The sequence below is a fragment of the Asterias rubens genome, chromosome 3 (assembly GCF_902459465.1).
Source record: "Asterias rubens chromosome 3, eAstRub1.3, whole genome shotgun sequence".
NCBI classification, from domain to species: Eukaryota; Metazoa; Echinodermata; class Asteroidea; order Forcipulatida; family Asteriidae; genus Asterias; species Asterias rubens.
In genome coordinates, this window is record NC_047064.1 from 11857163 (window position 1) to 11873490 (window position 16328).

General features: G+C 40.7%; 1 protein-coding gene across 1 annotated transcript in view; it reads left to right on the forward strand.

Annotated features, from left to right (window-relative positions):
- The first annotated feature begins 12060 nt into the window (after window positions 1-12060).
- LOC117288623 overlaps window positions 12061-16328 on the forward strand; it is a 102173-nt gene continuing 97905 nt past the window's right edge. The window contains exons 1-2 of the mRNA XM_033769545.1: window positions 12061-12092; window positions 13039-13143. The gene's annotated coding sequence lies outside the window, so the exon portion shown is untranslated. The remainder of the gene's footprint in view (window positions 12093-13038; window positions 13144-16328) is intronic.

Sequence of the window (16328 nt, forward strand, 5' to 3'; positions counted from 1 at the left end):
GTTGTCCTTCAGAAGGCAGGTTGCCCACCATCTCTACTATCTTTGATAAGATCTTTTCATGAGGGGATGCAGGGCTGTGTCCAGTAGGATGGCGACCTATCTGACACATTTCCGATCAACAGAGGAGTCAAGCAGGGGTGCGTATTGGCTCCGACCCTGTTTGGTGTATACTTCTCCTTCATGTTTCAGAGGGCCTTCAACAATCTACCTGCCTCTACTGGAGTATCACTTCTTACAAGGGATGACGTTAATTTCTTCATTGTATCCCGCTTCAAAGCAAAAACCAGAGTGCAACCTTTCATCACTAGAGAACTACTTTATGCTAATGATGCAGCACTATGTGCAAACAGTACCAGACAACTTCAGGAGCTGCTTGATGGGTTCTCAAGGTCCTGTGCAGACTTTGGATTAACCATCGGCCTGAAGAAGACTGTGACCCTGTCCTCTGAGCTACTTGACAGCCACCAGTTCACTGTCAATGACACTACACTGGACCGAGTTAACAGGTTCGCATACCTCGGCTCAGCAATTACCTCCAACTCTACTCTTGACCCGGAAATCTCTGTTCGGCTTGGAAAGGCTGCTTCAACATTTGGGCGCCTTTCTAAGCGTGTATGGAATAACCCACAACTTTCCTTCTGCACCTAAGTTCGCATCTATGATGCCTGTATGCTTAGTGTACTGCTTTACGGTGCTGAAATCTGGCCGACATACAGAAGACAAGAAAGCAGACTAAGTGCATTCCACCTAAGATGTCTTTGTTCCATTCTGGGAGTCACCTGGAAGGACAAACTACCAAATGAGGAACTGTTCAGGATTACCAAGTCTCAGCCACTGTCATCAAGGCTCAAGTTCATTCGTCTCCGCTGGGCTGGTCTTGTGACCCATATGGAATCACATCGAATCCCCCGCTCTGTACTTTTTGGAGTCCTCTCCAAAGTAAACTTTGAACATAGACTTATGCCCTTAAAATTATTCTTAATGTCAGGAGAGGAAGGTGTTTAACCCTTTCTGGCAAGATCCTTTTGATTAAAACCTTTGCATTGTCACAATTTGTATACTTGGCATCCTGTATACTTGGCATCCTGTATCCACATGCCATGTCAGGTAGTTAAGCAGATTTAATGCATTGTGTATGATTTTCTGTCGAATGGGGGCAAAGGTAAGGTTAAGAGATCTACAATTGTAGGCGATATTGAAGTAGGTGGCTTAAAAATGGTAGATGATGTTCAAAGCTTTACGTGTAAAAAGGACTCAGAGATATAACAACATTAATTAAGCAGCTTGGAAGTCAATGTTGAGTTATTTCATTGCTCCATATGTAACCCGGAAAAAGGGCACACTTAAATAAAATATAAATAATAATAATAATAAAAATTCTAACAATGGGACACTCGCTTGACAAATGTGAAAAACCAAGATTGGAGGAGATGCAAAAAATAGGAACAGTGACTCCAAGTGCAGGTTTCTCAAACAAAAATACAAAGTAGCTTTATTGAGTATATGTAAACCAATCAAAAACATTTAAACAAACTTCTTTTTATCTTGAACCTTAACTTTAACAAAGGAAACCAAGACCTAAACCACCTTAAAAAAAATCCAAAACACAGACACAGTGCCAAAGAAAAGTTACAAATTTAAATCAAAATGGCTTTAGGAAACCGATGTTAATAAAACAACAAGAAATACGTTTGATTAAAACACAGATCTTCTATCAATTAGGAAGAAACACATGGTCTTTAAAAATGCAATCCAATGTTTAAGAAACTTAACTTCCAAGACAGAATCTCAAAAATATAACTTTAGAAATGAACTTCCAAAGAAACACTGGAATATTACAATAACTGGAATAAAAAATGAAAGTACATGTATATGCTTACCAAGTCCAAAATAGCAGAAAACACTTGAAGCAGGCGAAATAACAACAGGGTAAAAAAATCAAAACTTAAGAAGAGAGCACATGTGCTCCTTGCGCTGCCAGGCTGCTATCTGAACAATGCACTGGATGGGTGACTACACTACCAAAGGATTATTTAAGAACTGTTTACAAACATGTAACAAATGACTTCTAAGAAATTAACCAACTACAGGGTAAAGGGGTGCAATAAAACAATAAAGGCAGAGTAAACAGGAAAGGCAACTAACTTGAACCATGAATGAACTAATTTGAAAATAAACAATGGATTTTCTACCCCTAGTCACTTTGCTAGTACACTTATGGGGGTGATCTTTTGTTTCATTGCAATATAAATTGTGCCCAAAGGAAAGAATGGAAGAATATTCCTATGTTTTACAAGGATATGTTTTATTCTTATTTTGATTTAATGCAACATGATACTGTTGGGGTTCACTCACAGTGCGTCTGGCATAACCAACAAGTTCGCATTACACAAACCCTATTTTTATGAAAATCTTTACTCTATATGCTGGTCAGTGATCTGTTCCTTGAAGATGGAGAGGACTTATTTCAGCTGTCCCTCGGGTACGGCAACAAACTCTGAGAGCGGGCTTTAAAAGGGAAATATGTAACGCCCATGGTCTTTCTGGGCTTGGTAATTGAACAAACCTTGCAGGTACATGTAACTTTAGAGCAAATCCTTCTACAAAAGAGATCTGTAAAATGTTTACTTCTAGGATATTCATTCATCCAACTGCTCAGACCAAATTTAATCAGGAGTTTGGTATAATGAAAGATGAATGGAAAAACATCTATTCCCTTCCCTATCAGTGTAGTATGGAAGTCCGTACGAGAATTTTCAATATAAAATTAATATGGATTATGTTTATGCTTATAAGTAGGCATCCGTCCGTCAATACTGATGATGGACTGCGCCCGGGGGGGGGGTTGTCCTCTCTCTTGCAGCTGCGGCTGTGGCTGAGAAGTCCGATTCTTGCATGGCAGTCTCTGCCACAGTTGTTGCAGACCTACGGGAAGGGGGCTAACACAGGGGTGGGGGCTGCTACTTGCAGTTTCTTCCTCTGCCTCTTCTCCTGCAGCAATTGGAAGTGTGGCACTCTTCAGCGTGGTGGACCCCTGTGGCAACTGTCTGCCTCCAGGCGCTGCGTTCCCATGCAGCTTCCTCCCAGCAGTTGGGGTCTATGCCAGCCTGCCTCATGTCGCGTCTACAGGTACGGGCAACCAATTGGCCTGGAGCCTGATGGAAGTGCGCCATAAAGGATTGCTCTTGGCAGCAGACTGGCGTCCATCCTGTGGGCGTGACCGAGCCATCTGAGGCGGCGCTGGCTCAACATGGCGAACATGCTGGTGGAGTAGGCACGTTCCAGGACGTCAGTGTTTGGAACTTTCTCCTGCTATGTAATGCCCAAGATGTGGCATAGGCAGCGCAGGTGGAAGCTGTTAGCCGTTTTTCTTGTCTGATGCACATGTAGGTGGTCCAGGCCTCACTGCCGTATAGCAGAGTGCTGGTGACGCATGCTTGGTAGACCTGGAGTTTTGTGCGCATGGCTAGGTTCTTATTGAGCCAGCCTGGCCATCACTGCGGCGGCTCTGGCAAGATGGGTGCTCAATTCTGGGTCAAGTGACAGATTGCTGGAGACTGTTGACCCGAGGTATACGTGAAGGAGTCCACACAGTCAAGAGTCCTGTTGCCAATAGAGATGGAGGGCGGGTTTTCGACATCTTGGGCCATGACATTGTTCTTCTTGATGCTGATGGTGAGGGCAAACTCCTTGCATGCGCAGGAAAACCTGTTCACGAACTGCTGGAGCCCTGTCTCTGTGTGGGATGCCAGCGCAGCATCGTCTGCAAATAGCATTTCCCTAGGAAGAACACTGGAGCACTTGGTCTTAGATCTCAGATGGGCAAGGTTGAAGAGTTTCCCGTCAGCTCTTGAGTGTAGATAGACGCCTTCATGGGATGAGTCGTATGCAAATGACAGCAGAAGCGAGAAGAAAGTTCCAAAGAGGGTTGGTGCAAGAACACAGCCCTGCTTCACTCTGCTGCAGATTGGGAAGGCCTCTGAAGTTTTTCCATCACAGCAGACTGAACCCCGCATGTTGTTGTGAAAAGTTGTCAGGATATTGAGAAGTTTTGGTGGGCAGCCGATCTTTGCAAGTAGCTTGAAGAGACCATCTCTGCTAACAAGGTCGAAGGCCTTTGTGAGGTCGACGAAGGCAATATACAGGGGTCTCCTTGTTCACAGCATTTCTCCTGCACTTGTCGAAGGGTGAAGATCATGTCCACCGTGGATCTTGCTGCCCTGAAGCCACACTGTGACTCAGGGTAGACACGTTCGGCCAGAAGCTGGAGCCTAAGCGCAACACGTGCGAAGACCTTCCCCACTGTGCTGAGCAAAGAGATGCCGCGTTAATTGTTGCAGTCACTGCGGTTGCTCTTGTTCTTGTACAGCGTGACGATTGTTGCATCACGCATGTCCTGTGGGGTGGCTCCTTCATTCTAGCAAAGGCACAGGAGGTCATGGAGATATGGCTGATATGACTAATGTTAGATTATCTAAGATGAAAATCATTAATAGCGATGCTTGCTCCTTTTGCTATAAGTTTCCAAAGACAATAAAACATTAGTTTTTTTAAATTGTGAATCTGCACAACCTATTTGGAAAGATTTTGAGAATTGGTGGAAAGACTTGTCAAACGAGGAAACAACTTTCAGTTTTAAATTCATTCTTTTTGGTCAAAACACTGACCAGCCAGACCTATTACTTAACCATTGCATTTTGTTGACAAAGAAGATGATATTTTAGAAGTGGGTTTAATCAACAAAGGCAAAATTTTTATTCTGTAGTTAATTTAGTAAAATTTTAGTTAAATGCCCATGTCTTTTGCACCAGGCATCGAAAACATCGTCAACTCTTCCCTGGCAGCTACCAAGGTTCCGGAAGAATACAAGGTACATGTGTAGCACATGTTACACCTTTGCTGAAGAAAGACGGCCTTGATCCTGAGCAACTGAACAATTACCGACTGGTATCAAACTTACCATTTATCTTCAAAGTTCTGTAGAGAATTGTCCTATGCCAACTTACAAGTCACTTAGAGGACAACTTCTTCTAGAAGACATGCAGTCTGCATACAGAAGAGGACACAGTGTTGAAACTGCTCTCGTCAGAGTTTCAAACAATATTCTTCACTCCATTGACAATCGGCAGATGGTCTTACTACATGGTTCTACTGGACCTACATGTATCTATCTGCTGCCTTTGACCATCAATGTCTACTGCAACGACTATCAGAGCGGCTCGTGTGACTGGCTCTGCTTTGCAGTGGTTAAAGTCATATCTCGCTGACAGGTCTCAAACGGTGTGCATCGCTCAAAGCATACCTGAATCTCGGCCCCTAGACTGCGGCATCCCTCAAGGCTCTGTTCTAGCTAGGTCCTGTTCTATTCACGACACACACTCTACCACTGGGATCTCACTTGCTGGTAGAGCCAAGGTCTAGAACAATCCGATACGGAGACCGTGCTTTGGCCAAAGCTGCTCCTGCCCTATGGAATAAGCTCCCTGTCTCACTTCGCAAAACAACATCACTCAACAAGTTCAAAACAAAATTGTTCACTTAGACTTTCATTGGGTTATATTTAAGTTCAATTATGTTTATTCTTCATTTTCTATTGTATAATGTTTTCTTTTTGTGTAGGTGCCTTGAACGGTTTTCTGGAGAAGTGCGCATTATTATTATTATTACCCTTTCCATTTGTGTAAACAAGCACTGTAAGAATTGTATACTTGGCACTTAGCACTCCAATGAATTTGGAAAAGAAAAGAACAACACAGTATGCAAAATACTTGGGTGTGATTCCAACCCACGTTTGCCTGGCTGGAGCAGATGTCTTACCGCCAGACCAGACCCTTGTCAGACTACAACTTTGAATACCAAACATTCCAAAAAGGTGTCACTTTTAAATTACAGGGCACTTCTGGTTTCAACCGGAAAAGGAGGTCATGTTATGTTACCTATCATCAAGCTAAGACTCCACATATATGTTGCTACCATAGAGGAAATTATGTTAACCAGTTTGGAAACAATTCTCATAAACTCTGCAACAGACGTCAAGTAAAAATGTAACTTGAACTGTTTATAATCTGATGAGGGTGCCCTTCATGAGGCTGCACTGGTGTTTACTGCTCTGCCATTTTCTTGTTTGTAATCAATATTTGCTGTTATTCATCTGCTGTTTGTCTCAAACTTGCGAACTTTGTTTTTGTGAGTATCTGTCATCACCTGCTTGTATCTGTATTGTTGCACCATCGGTTTTTTTGGTGGATTATTGTTAAACATTACTTTCACATTTGGAAAGGTGGCACTATACTTACTCTAGACCAACATCAACATCTCTGCAATGCTGTGAGTGTCAGTGCCGTCAGTAACTATACGTTGTACTGTATTTAATTATTGCTGCATTACACTCTGCTTGTTCCGGATATAAAATTCTAGCAATGAGACATGTATCATTTAATATCTACACTGGGGAGATTTCAGCGAGGTCGCTCTCAGTGCTTTTGGTGTGCTCTCCTGAGGAGAGACATAAGACTAGTTTTCGGAATCTGCGCCAAATAGACACTGTTCGATTTAAATCTGACATCGCTACCTCCTCTCTCAATTTGCAGCCAGCTAGCTTGTAAATGCAGCTACAAGTCTAGAGACGCGTGTTGACCAATACAACTCAACTGTGAATTATCAGTACCTCTTAAAACGCATGTCCTTTATGGGTCGTTCCATGTCAGACCAACACACTTTTTTTACCTCATGTCTTCCAATTTTAATATAAATTGCTGTGCTTGTAATTCTCATCTCATTTGTAAATGCAAATTTGGTATCAAAATGATGAGAATTATATGCTCAAATCAATTCTTTTGTCAAAAATAATTTTCCTTGAATGTAGGTTACTGTAATCTTTAATATATAACGTCACCTTTGACCCAATTTTTTAAATAATGTATCAATCCGAAAATCAATGAAATACAAATCACTTGATAGAGCATGTTATCCTCTATCAGAATCCACTAAGAAACAACTGGTGGGCTCTTACAAATTGACAACTTTATAACTATTGGAAGTGTTGTGGTGGAGCGATTAAGAGCACCAAATTCAAGCTGTGGTGTTTATGATCAACGGAGTGCCATGGGTTTAAATCCCCAGCCGTGACACTTGTGTCCATAAGCAAGACAAATTCAAGCTGTGGTGTTTATGATCAGCGGAGTGCCATGGGTTTAAATCCCCAGCCGTGACACTTGTGTCCATAAGCAAGACACTTAACCATTTCTTCGTCCTTCAGATGGGATTGATTTCTTTCAACACAACACCCCTCAAGCTATGAAATGGTAAGGGACCATGGATAAATTAAGAACGCGGCCGCCCGCGGTCAGACTCGTTCTAGAACGAGTCCGTCCCAAAATTGTCACGCGCCCGTCCCAAGATGGATTAAGCGCTTCACTGATTTTTAAGGTCCCTCATTATCGAACTCTATTGTTGGTGCCTTTTGTTGTTCAGATTACATGGACAAGGCAGCTTGCAAGTAAGCCACGAAGGGGTGAAGGATTAGTGTTTGTGGTCTAGCTCAGGTATACACCAGACAATGGGTTGGAGATGTCCATGTACAGCCAACCCTCAAGTTTGCCAAAGCTAATACAATAATATGCTACTGCCATAACAAGTTGAAGTGGTGACTATTATTCTTAAATTTGAAATCATCGCCAACTTATTTAGATCTACATCTAATTGTTACATTAGGACCCGTGTTTACAGAGATGATTACACTTACAAGATTCGTTCAAAAAGGTACCGCAAAATCATGCTGACCGGCTCGCAATCACACAAAACACAACGCACAATTACATCGTAGTACACAAACACTCCATCTAGCTACACACTCACACACAGTGTTTTCAATATTCAGGCCTAGTAGTCTTGTTATTTTGCGTGCAACAAACTATAATGCAAGAAACATTGATCGCTAGAGGGCTTTCCTAAACAATGTGATAGCGTGAGAGCCGCCCTCCGTTGGAAAAATTGCGCAACAGCTTACGAAATTAGTTTCAACCGCCTTGAGATTAAGACTTTCGGGAGAATCTGGTGTCCGAAAATTGCAATACTAACCAGCGTTGGTGCCCGAGCTAAACTCATACAACATTGGTGCCGTCGCTGGTACCTTGGGCAACGTGGTGAATTTTCAGCAGTTCCTTGGGAAATATTAAGCGTGTTTAAGAAAAACTTCATAACGTGTTGGCTTCATTGTTCAAACATGAAACATTTTGGACACCTTGGATGTACAAAAAAGAGTATAGTTTTACTGTTTACTGTAAGATGTTTTTCCTATTGACTTTGTTTTACTTTGGGGGATTATTTTTCATGGCGGTCGTGCAAAGACGTAGTATTTTTTTTTTTTTAATCTGCGGTTGTGTTTTGACTAATTGTGTAAAAAGGGGTACAACTTGGGTTTATCTACCCAGATAAGCCGATTATAACTACGCAGTGGTTTTCGGCCTACACCATTGTTCCTTTGTTATACAGTGGGTCTTCCTCGAGACCCGGTGGTTGAGGAGAACGCGTTCCACTCCGTAGTTTTTCTTTTGTTCGATTTGTCACGCAAAGGAACGCGTCGCGACGCGGTCGTTCCCGTGACATAATTTATCCATAGTCCCTAAGGCCCATGGGTAAACAACTCCTTATAAGGGAATGCTGTGCGCGTCGCGCGTATCGCGTGATGTGGCACAACTGTGTCGGCCTTTGCTCTCGACCAATAGGAATGAAGAAACTGTCTTATAAGCACAGGTGCAAGCTCGCGTGTCATGCCCATGTTTCAACACTTTTTACTGGTCATTATCAAAGGTTTAAACACCCCCACGTGAAGCGCTCTCCACAAATAGGAATAGCGAAACTTTTTGAGGTATTTATGAATAAGGGAATCAATGTGTCGTGAGGAGGTTTTCAACTAGTGGTTTAAACCCAAAGAGGCCTGGTTCTTGATAATTTTACCGAGACCAAGTCGAGGTAAATTATCAAGAACCAGTGGTGGATTTCACAAAGAGTTAGCTAGTCATATCTTGAGTTAGAACTAGTTACTCGTCCTAACTAAAATTATCCATGCAATAAGTTAGGACTAGTCCTAACTCTTTGTGAAATCGACCCCAGGCCTCGGCGGATTTAAAGCCATTGGACACTGTCGGAACAGACAAAAATTAAAAGTTCACAGATTTACAAATAACTTACAGGGTTTACAAGACGGTAATGGTGAAAGACTTCTCTTGAAATCTTATTCCATGAAATGCTTTACTTTTTGAGAAAACATTAAAAAATTATCAATTTGTGTAAATCGAGAATTACGGATTAATTGTAAACACATGTCATGACACGGCGTGATTCAACACACTTTTGTACCCATTTGTAAATACCTTCTGGGTCAAAAAACATCAACACTTTGTCAAAGAGTAAAATAAATGCAAAAATTATAATTGTTCAATGATTTCTTTCAACAAAACACCCCTCCAACTATGAAATGGTAAGGCCCTCGCATAAACAACTCCTTATAAGGGAATGCTGTGCGTGTCGCGCGTATCACGTGATACGGCACAACTGTGTCGGCCGTTGCTCTCGACCAATAGGAATGAAGAAACTGTCTTATAAGCACAGGTGCAAGCTCGCGTGTCATGCCCATGTTTCAACACTTTTTACTGGTCATTATCAAAGGTTTAAACACCCCCACGTGACGCGCTCTCCACCAATAGGAATAGCGAAACTGTCTGAGGTATTTATGAATGTTAATTGTCAAACTCTGTGTAGTGATTAAAGTTTTTTGGCAAACTGTTGGAACAGCTTCTGCACTTCTTGAGTTCTTGTTTTTTTAAAATATTACACTTTGACTAAGTATATATACAAGTTTTTGGATCATCTACTGGTTATTGTCTACCTTCCAACGTAATGCAGGCTTTTAGCTGGGTTTTTTTCTAGCAGACAATCGGTGCGGAGAAAAGAAGAAGAAAAACCGTAATAACTCTTTTCATTTTTTAACAGACCAATAACAAAGAGTTGTTTTTGGCTGTTGCCAGAACAACTAAACAGAAGGTGTTCCGTGTGGAATGCCCGAACACCTTTAAAAAATGTAAGAAAAAAACCACAATAGGATGTTAAACATGATGTTTCCGTACTGGCAGTCAATGATTCAAGAACAGTGTAACATGTTCACGCCTTTTAGGCGTGACACAGTTTAATGAGGAAGCTGATGATTTCTGTTGATTTCATTGTACTTTCTTATGTTTTGTTAATTAGTATTACCTTTCCAACAACATGTATAATTTTTGTCATATAAACTACGTCAAACTAAAGGAATTGACAAAACAAAATCGCCACAGAAAACTCCATTTGGTTGGGACATTAATAGTCCGGAAGTTCGGATACGCTTGGATATTTGCGAGACTTGCACAGTCTATTGGTGCTATTCGAGTTGGCAAGTAGGGTTCCACTACGGAGCCAACTACGCCAGTTCCAGGCCTGCCACAGCTTGTTGCACTGGACCTGAAGGCTAATCAGACCGGTGTACACCTAAAATTCCTACCTTTCCAATCACCCTATATAAATTTGAGGCGTTTCCGTTCGGACATTTGACCTCACATTTGACCTCACCATTATTGCAAAGACAATCGAGGCAGCACTTAGGAGGCATGATCTTTTTTATCCCTTGACGATTTGCTGGTCGTGGGTTGTTCTCGGGAGGAAACACCCCAACTTACACGCCTCACTTTCCTTTGTGTGTCCCTCCACCTGCGCGAGGGGTTAGCGCGCCTATTGGAGTACCGCCTGTTGAACCTTCAACAGTGCGTGTCCCTCTTCTTCCTGGTGGTAGTGGCTCCTGCTCTGTCCTGGCTCAGGCAAACATCGTCCCTCGAAATGCTCAAGTACTGACCAAGATCAAGCGGTGATCTTATCAGGGCAAGTGGATTTCATCTATCATCCCAACTCTAGGGTGACTCAAAGTAAAGACCAGCTAAAAGATCTCAGCGCACAACTAAGAACATCATTTCCAATCGTTTTCATTTACCCAAATCTGTGCTGTCTCAGCAACAAACTACTACAGCCAGATGTTTTCACATAGGAATCAATCATTTTTCTCACGTACACACTATTCCTTGGATGGATGTTTTCAGCATACATGTACATGTATCTTCTGCCAATACTCAAGGTGGATCTCATCACTTCGCTAATTCTTGTTGTTAATTCATTCTACCCAAATCCAATCTTAGAGTATTTCAGTAAAATCTCTGTTCGCTACATGTGCAGAAGAACCTATAGAAGATTTAATGTGTGAAGTTTGAAATTTGGGGCAATGATAGAATGGCAGTCTAATGTGACTGTTTGGGACTTCTTATCCTGAACTCTTGGTTATGGATTTGTCCATGGAAAATTACCTTGTCTGTACACCATGTCTGAGGAAGGTCATTGATGATGTCATAACTTGGAATCAATGTATAATATTTAAAAAATTCATATATGGAAAACCAAAGAAGCCACGTACAGGAATTTTTTACCAAGCTATGAAAGCTCTTGTAGTATGTCTTACTTTAAAAAAATTGTCCCCTAAACCTGCAATTAAAGAGTGATAGACCTTTTTGCAAATACCCATTGCGCAAGTGCTTACTGTTGAATGTGGTGCAAGGGATCAAACTTGAGCACTAGCTAGCCCAGCATACACCTCATTCAGCTCCTACATTGCATGTATGCGATAAGGTCTATGTCATGAAACTATATTCAACAGTACCCTCTCGTGACAAGTTTGTTAAAAAAGAAAATATTTTGCTAAAAACCTCATCGAAGTTCAAAACAGTTGAAAACTTGCATTCATACATTTATCTCAATGTCTGGATAAAAATAAGCTACTGTATGACTTTAATGATAAAGACATCATTTTTCAAATAAGCCTTGCATCATGGTCACAGTTTCTATTTTTAAAAATCACCTTCAAGTTTATTTAGTAAATATTGTCTGGACTTTTTATTAGTGTTCAGTGAACACTGTTTTAAAATGGACATAAGTCAAATTGTATTAATTCTTTGTTTGTTTATAGCACAAATATAATGACTGAACCATACCAGTTAGAGACCAGTCCCAGGCATCAGGTATCACTTTCGAGTACTGTTAATATGAACCGTACCAGTTAGAGACCAGTCCCAGGCATCAGGTATCACTTTGGAGTACTGTTAATATGAACCATACCAGTTAGAGACCAGTCCCAGGCATCAGGTATCACTTTGGAGTACTGTTAATATGAACCATACCAGTTAGAGACCAGTCCCAGGCATCAGGTATCACTTTGGAGTACTGTTAATATGAACCATAGCAGTTAGAGACCAGTCCCAGGCATCAGGTATCACTTTGGAGTACTGTTAATATGAACCATACCAGTTAGAGACCAGTCCCAGGCATCAGGTATCACTTTGGAGTACTGTTAATATGAACCGTACCAGTTAGAGACCAGTCCCAGGCATCAGGTATCACTTTGGAGTACTGTTAATATGAACCATACCAGTTAGAGACCAGTCCCAGGCATCAGGTATCACTTTGGAGTACTGTTAATATGAACCATACCAGTTAGAGACCAGTCCCAGGCATCAGGTATCACTTTGGAGTACTGTTAATATGAACCATAGCAGTTAGAGACCAGTCCCAGGCATCAGGTATCACTTTGGAGTACTGTTAATATGAACCATACCAGTTAGAGACCAGTCCCAGGCATCAGGTATCACTTTGGAGTACTGTTAATATGAACCGTACCAGTTAGAGACCAGTCCCACAGGCATCAGGTATCACTTTGGAGTACTGTTAATATGAACCATACCAGTTAGAGACCAGTCCCAGGCATCAGGTATCACTTTGGAGTACTGTTAATATGAACCATACCAGTTAGAGACCAGTCCCAGGCATCAGGTATTGGTACTGTTAATATTGCTCTTGAAAATAGCCTTCCTTGGTTACTAGTGAAAAGCCAATTGGTCCTTATTGACATACAGCTAGAAATTCTCTATCCCTTGACTATGTAAATTTATCTTTAACTTTTACACGTAGGAGCTCCAAAGAGTGCATCACCATACAACAGAAGAAACGAACCCAGCAAAGACACCATTTTCACATTTGAAGACAAACCAGTACCAAAGCATGGAGACCTTTTGGGTGAGTAAAACAAATCACATAAAATTAACAATAAGAATATGGAAACTAGTAATAACAAGGGAATAAAAGGGTAGCGACGAGTTCTTAAAGGGGCATTTAAAACCGTCAGGGTCATTGCCGTGTGATAATCGCTCGGCAATGACCATGCAAGGTTTTAAACGGATGTTCAAGAACGAGTCCCTACTCTATTTTTCCGATTCGTAAATGCCCTCTTTTTTTTCCCCCTTTTTTTTGCAACGTTTAAAAAACAACTATAGACACTTTGACTTTGTGAAGAATCTGTTTGATGCGCGTGGGTTCTGTGTACGCGTGCGGGCACTGTTACTAATAGCTATGAATTGCGTTCTGCGTGCTAATCTTGCACGCGCGCGCTCGGCTCGCGGAAGCCAGTCGGTTAGCTCCAGCTGGTCATTATCAACCGTTTAAACATTATCAACCGTTTTGACGATACAAAAGTTGTTACGTCACGATGACGTCATCAGTTGACGAGATACATGTACACTAATTCAAAGTTTATTATTTCAAAAAATCATAACTTTTGATCTACATGAGGGATTTGTACAATCAATACATCATCGGAAAGTTCATTAAAAACTCTGTAAACGCATCACACCTTTTTGACCTTGTCTTCCGGTTCAAATCGAATTTATTGTATATTTTCTTCAAACGTACATTTTGTGGTTTTATCTACGACCGTACTGCAATGATAACACCGGTTCCCGTCCGATCACTGAAGTTAAACAAAATCGGGCCTGGCCAGTACTTGGATGGGAGACCAATTGGCGACCATATTTTGTATTATTTATTTTTTTATTTAATATTTTTCTTCTCCTATAAATAGCTTCGTTTTTAGTCTGTTTTCAAGGCGTTTTCAACCAACATTTCTTTTCCGGATAGTTAGTCTCTTCTTCAGCAGAGATACCAACATACACGATTTGGGCGTAGCAAATACGATTTCGAGCCGTGACTACGACGCTACGATAATACTCAATAAAACACGCTAAACAAGCCGCCCAATATAATTTTATTACATCGTACAATACATGCAAACAACTAATGAACTATTAAGTGGAAATAAAAATTAAGAAAAATATCAAAACAATTGTAACAGAAAAGAAATAAACACTTTTAATTTTAGAACGCAGTGTTGAATAATAGCGGCGAATTCACTCGAACAATGTACTCGACATAATGATTGTTGCGTGCCCTCCCCCGCTGAGTGTGCATTTTTTACGCTAGTGCATTTCTGCAAGATCGTACCCATTGATCTCTATTACACGATGGGGAATAGTGCACACGTGCGTGGGGAATGAGGTTGTGTGTGAGCTAACGTGTCACAGTAACCTCATTCCTCATGTATCCACTATTATTGTGCCCACGCTGGCTGTACATGTACTTCATCGAAGCTTGGCAAAAAAAGTACGAAATAATGGCGACAAAAAAAGGAGACCATCTGAACAAAAATACCTTCAACTGAGTGGCCTGTGAGGTCTAAGCTAGACAGTTTCCATGTTTTCCTACCAGTAATTGTAGCGTCGATGTCCAGACAATGCCCAAAATACGGACACGTATTTTTTGCCCAAAATCCGGACACGTTTTTTTTTTTTTTTTTTTTTTTTTTCTCTCTCTCCCAATAGCTTGTTGTGGCGTTTCTGATCATTAAAACAAAAACATTTAAGGAAGACCACCCTTTTTTATGTTACATTTAAGTAAGGCCACCTTTTTTTATGACACATGTATTTTTGAAACATAGTCAGAAGATGAGGGAAATCAGGGTTTTTTCAATTTTTTTTTCACTGGCCACTATAAACATTTGTAGCTGTTCTGTTGATGCATACAGGTAATTGTTATTTCACAACAATGCCTGAAAATGAGCTAATTAGCATTGTAGAGAGTAATAGAAAGATCGGTTTAGGGAGCCCAAGCTGCGCTCGCCCTAAACATTTGGGAGATGCTACTCTTTTTTAAAAATCAATGTTGGCATCTCTGCTTCAGTCGTAATTATGCATAAGGTCCTCAACCACAATAAGCTATTTTGACAATCTATACATCATATGAAGGGGCTTTAAGTACATAGTCTGTTTTCAAGGCGTTTTCAACAAACATTTCCTTTTCGGTTAGTTATGTCTCTTCTCCAGTCGTCATTATGCATAAGTTCACATTTCCTCAACCACAAAAGCTATTTTGACAATCTATACAGCATATGAAAGGGCCTCACGTACTTCACAAAAATAGGTTTGTTTGGTGACCTTCTCTTGACCTTTTGACCTTTTTAAACCGGAAGTGGCTGTAAAATGCTTTAAAAAGGCATTATTTAAAGGCTTTTAGGTTGAAATGTACACTTTTTGATGCTTAACCATAAAATTATTACACATATAGAAAACTGTTTGGTTTTGATTTCTTTGCAATTTGACGAGCTATTAACAACACTTTTTTCATTGATTCAAACACTGACCCAACAATAGCCGAACACCTAGTGTTTGTTTCTACAAACACTATATCTAGTTATTGTTTTTTGGGTGTTTTTTTTAGGTGTTCGGCAACAGCCCGAACAACTCTTTGATATTGTTTTTTTCTTTCTTTTTAGGTGTTCGGGCAATAGCCCGAACAAATCATTGTTATTGTTCGTTTTTTTTAGTTTTTTGTTTACTTCTTCATCTTCTTCTTCTCTCCGTCCCTCACAGACATGACCCCATTTTGACTTCGTCTTCTGGTTCAAATTTGTTTGTATATTTTTGACTACGACCATACTACATTGAAACATCGGGCCCGTCAGTACTTGGATAGAGACCTCTTGGCCACTTTTTATTTTTATTTTTATTTAGTCTTATAAATAGCTTAGTTTTTAGTCTCATTTTCAAGGCGTTTTCAACAAATATTTCCCTTTTGGTTAGTTAGTCTCTTCTCCAGTCGTCATTATTCATAAGTTCGTATGTCCTCAACCACAAAAGCTATTTTGGCAATCTGTATATCATATGTAAAAGGGCTTTACGTATTTAACAAAAATGGGTATGTTGGTGACCTCCTCGTGACCTTTTAACCTGTCTAAACCAGAAGTGCATGTGAAATGCTTTAAAAAGGCATTACTTCTTGGATTTGTCGCTTTGTTATTGTCCCCCAGGCTTGTATTTTTGTACTCCTGAAAGCTATAGATTTTATACTTACAACATGTGTAGTGTCACGCT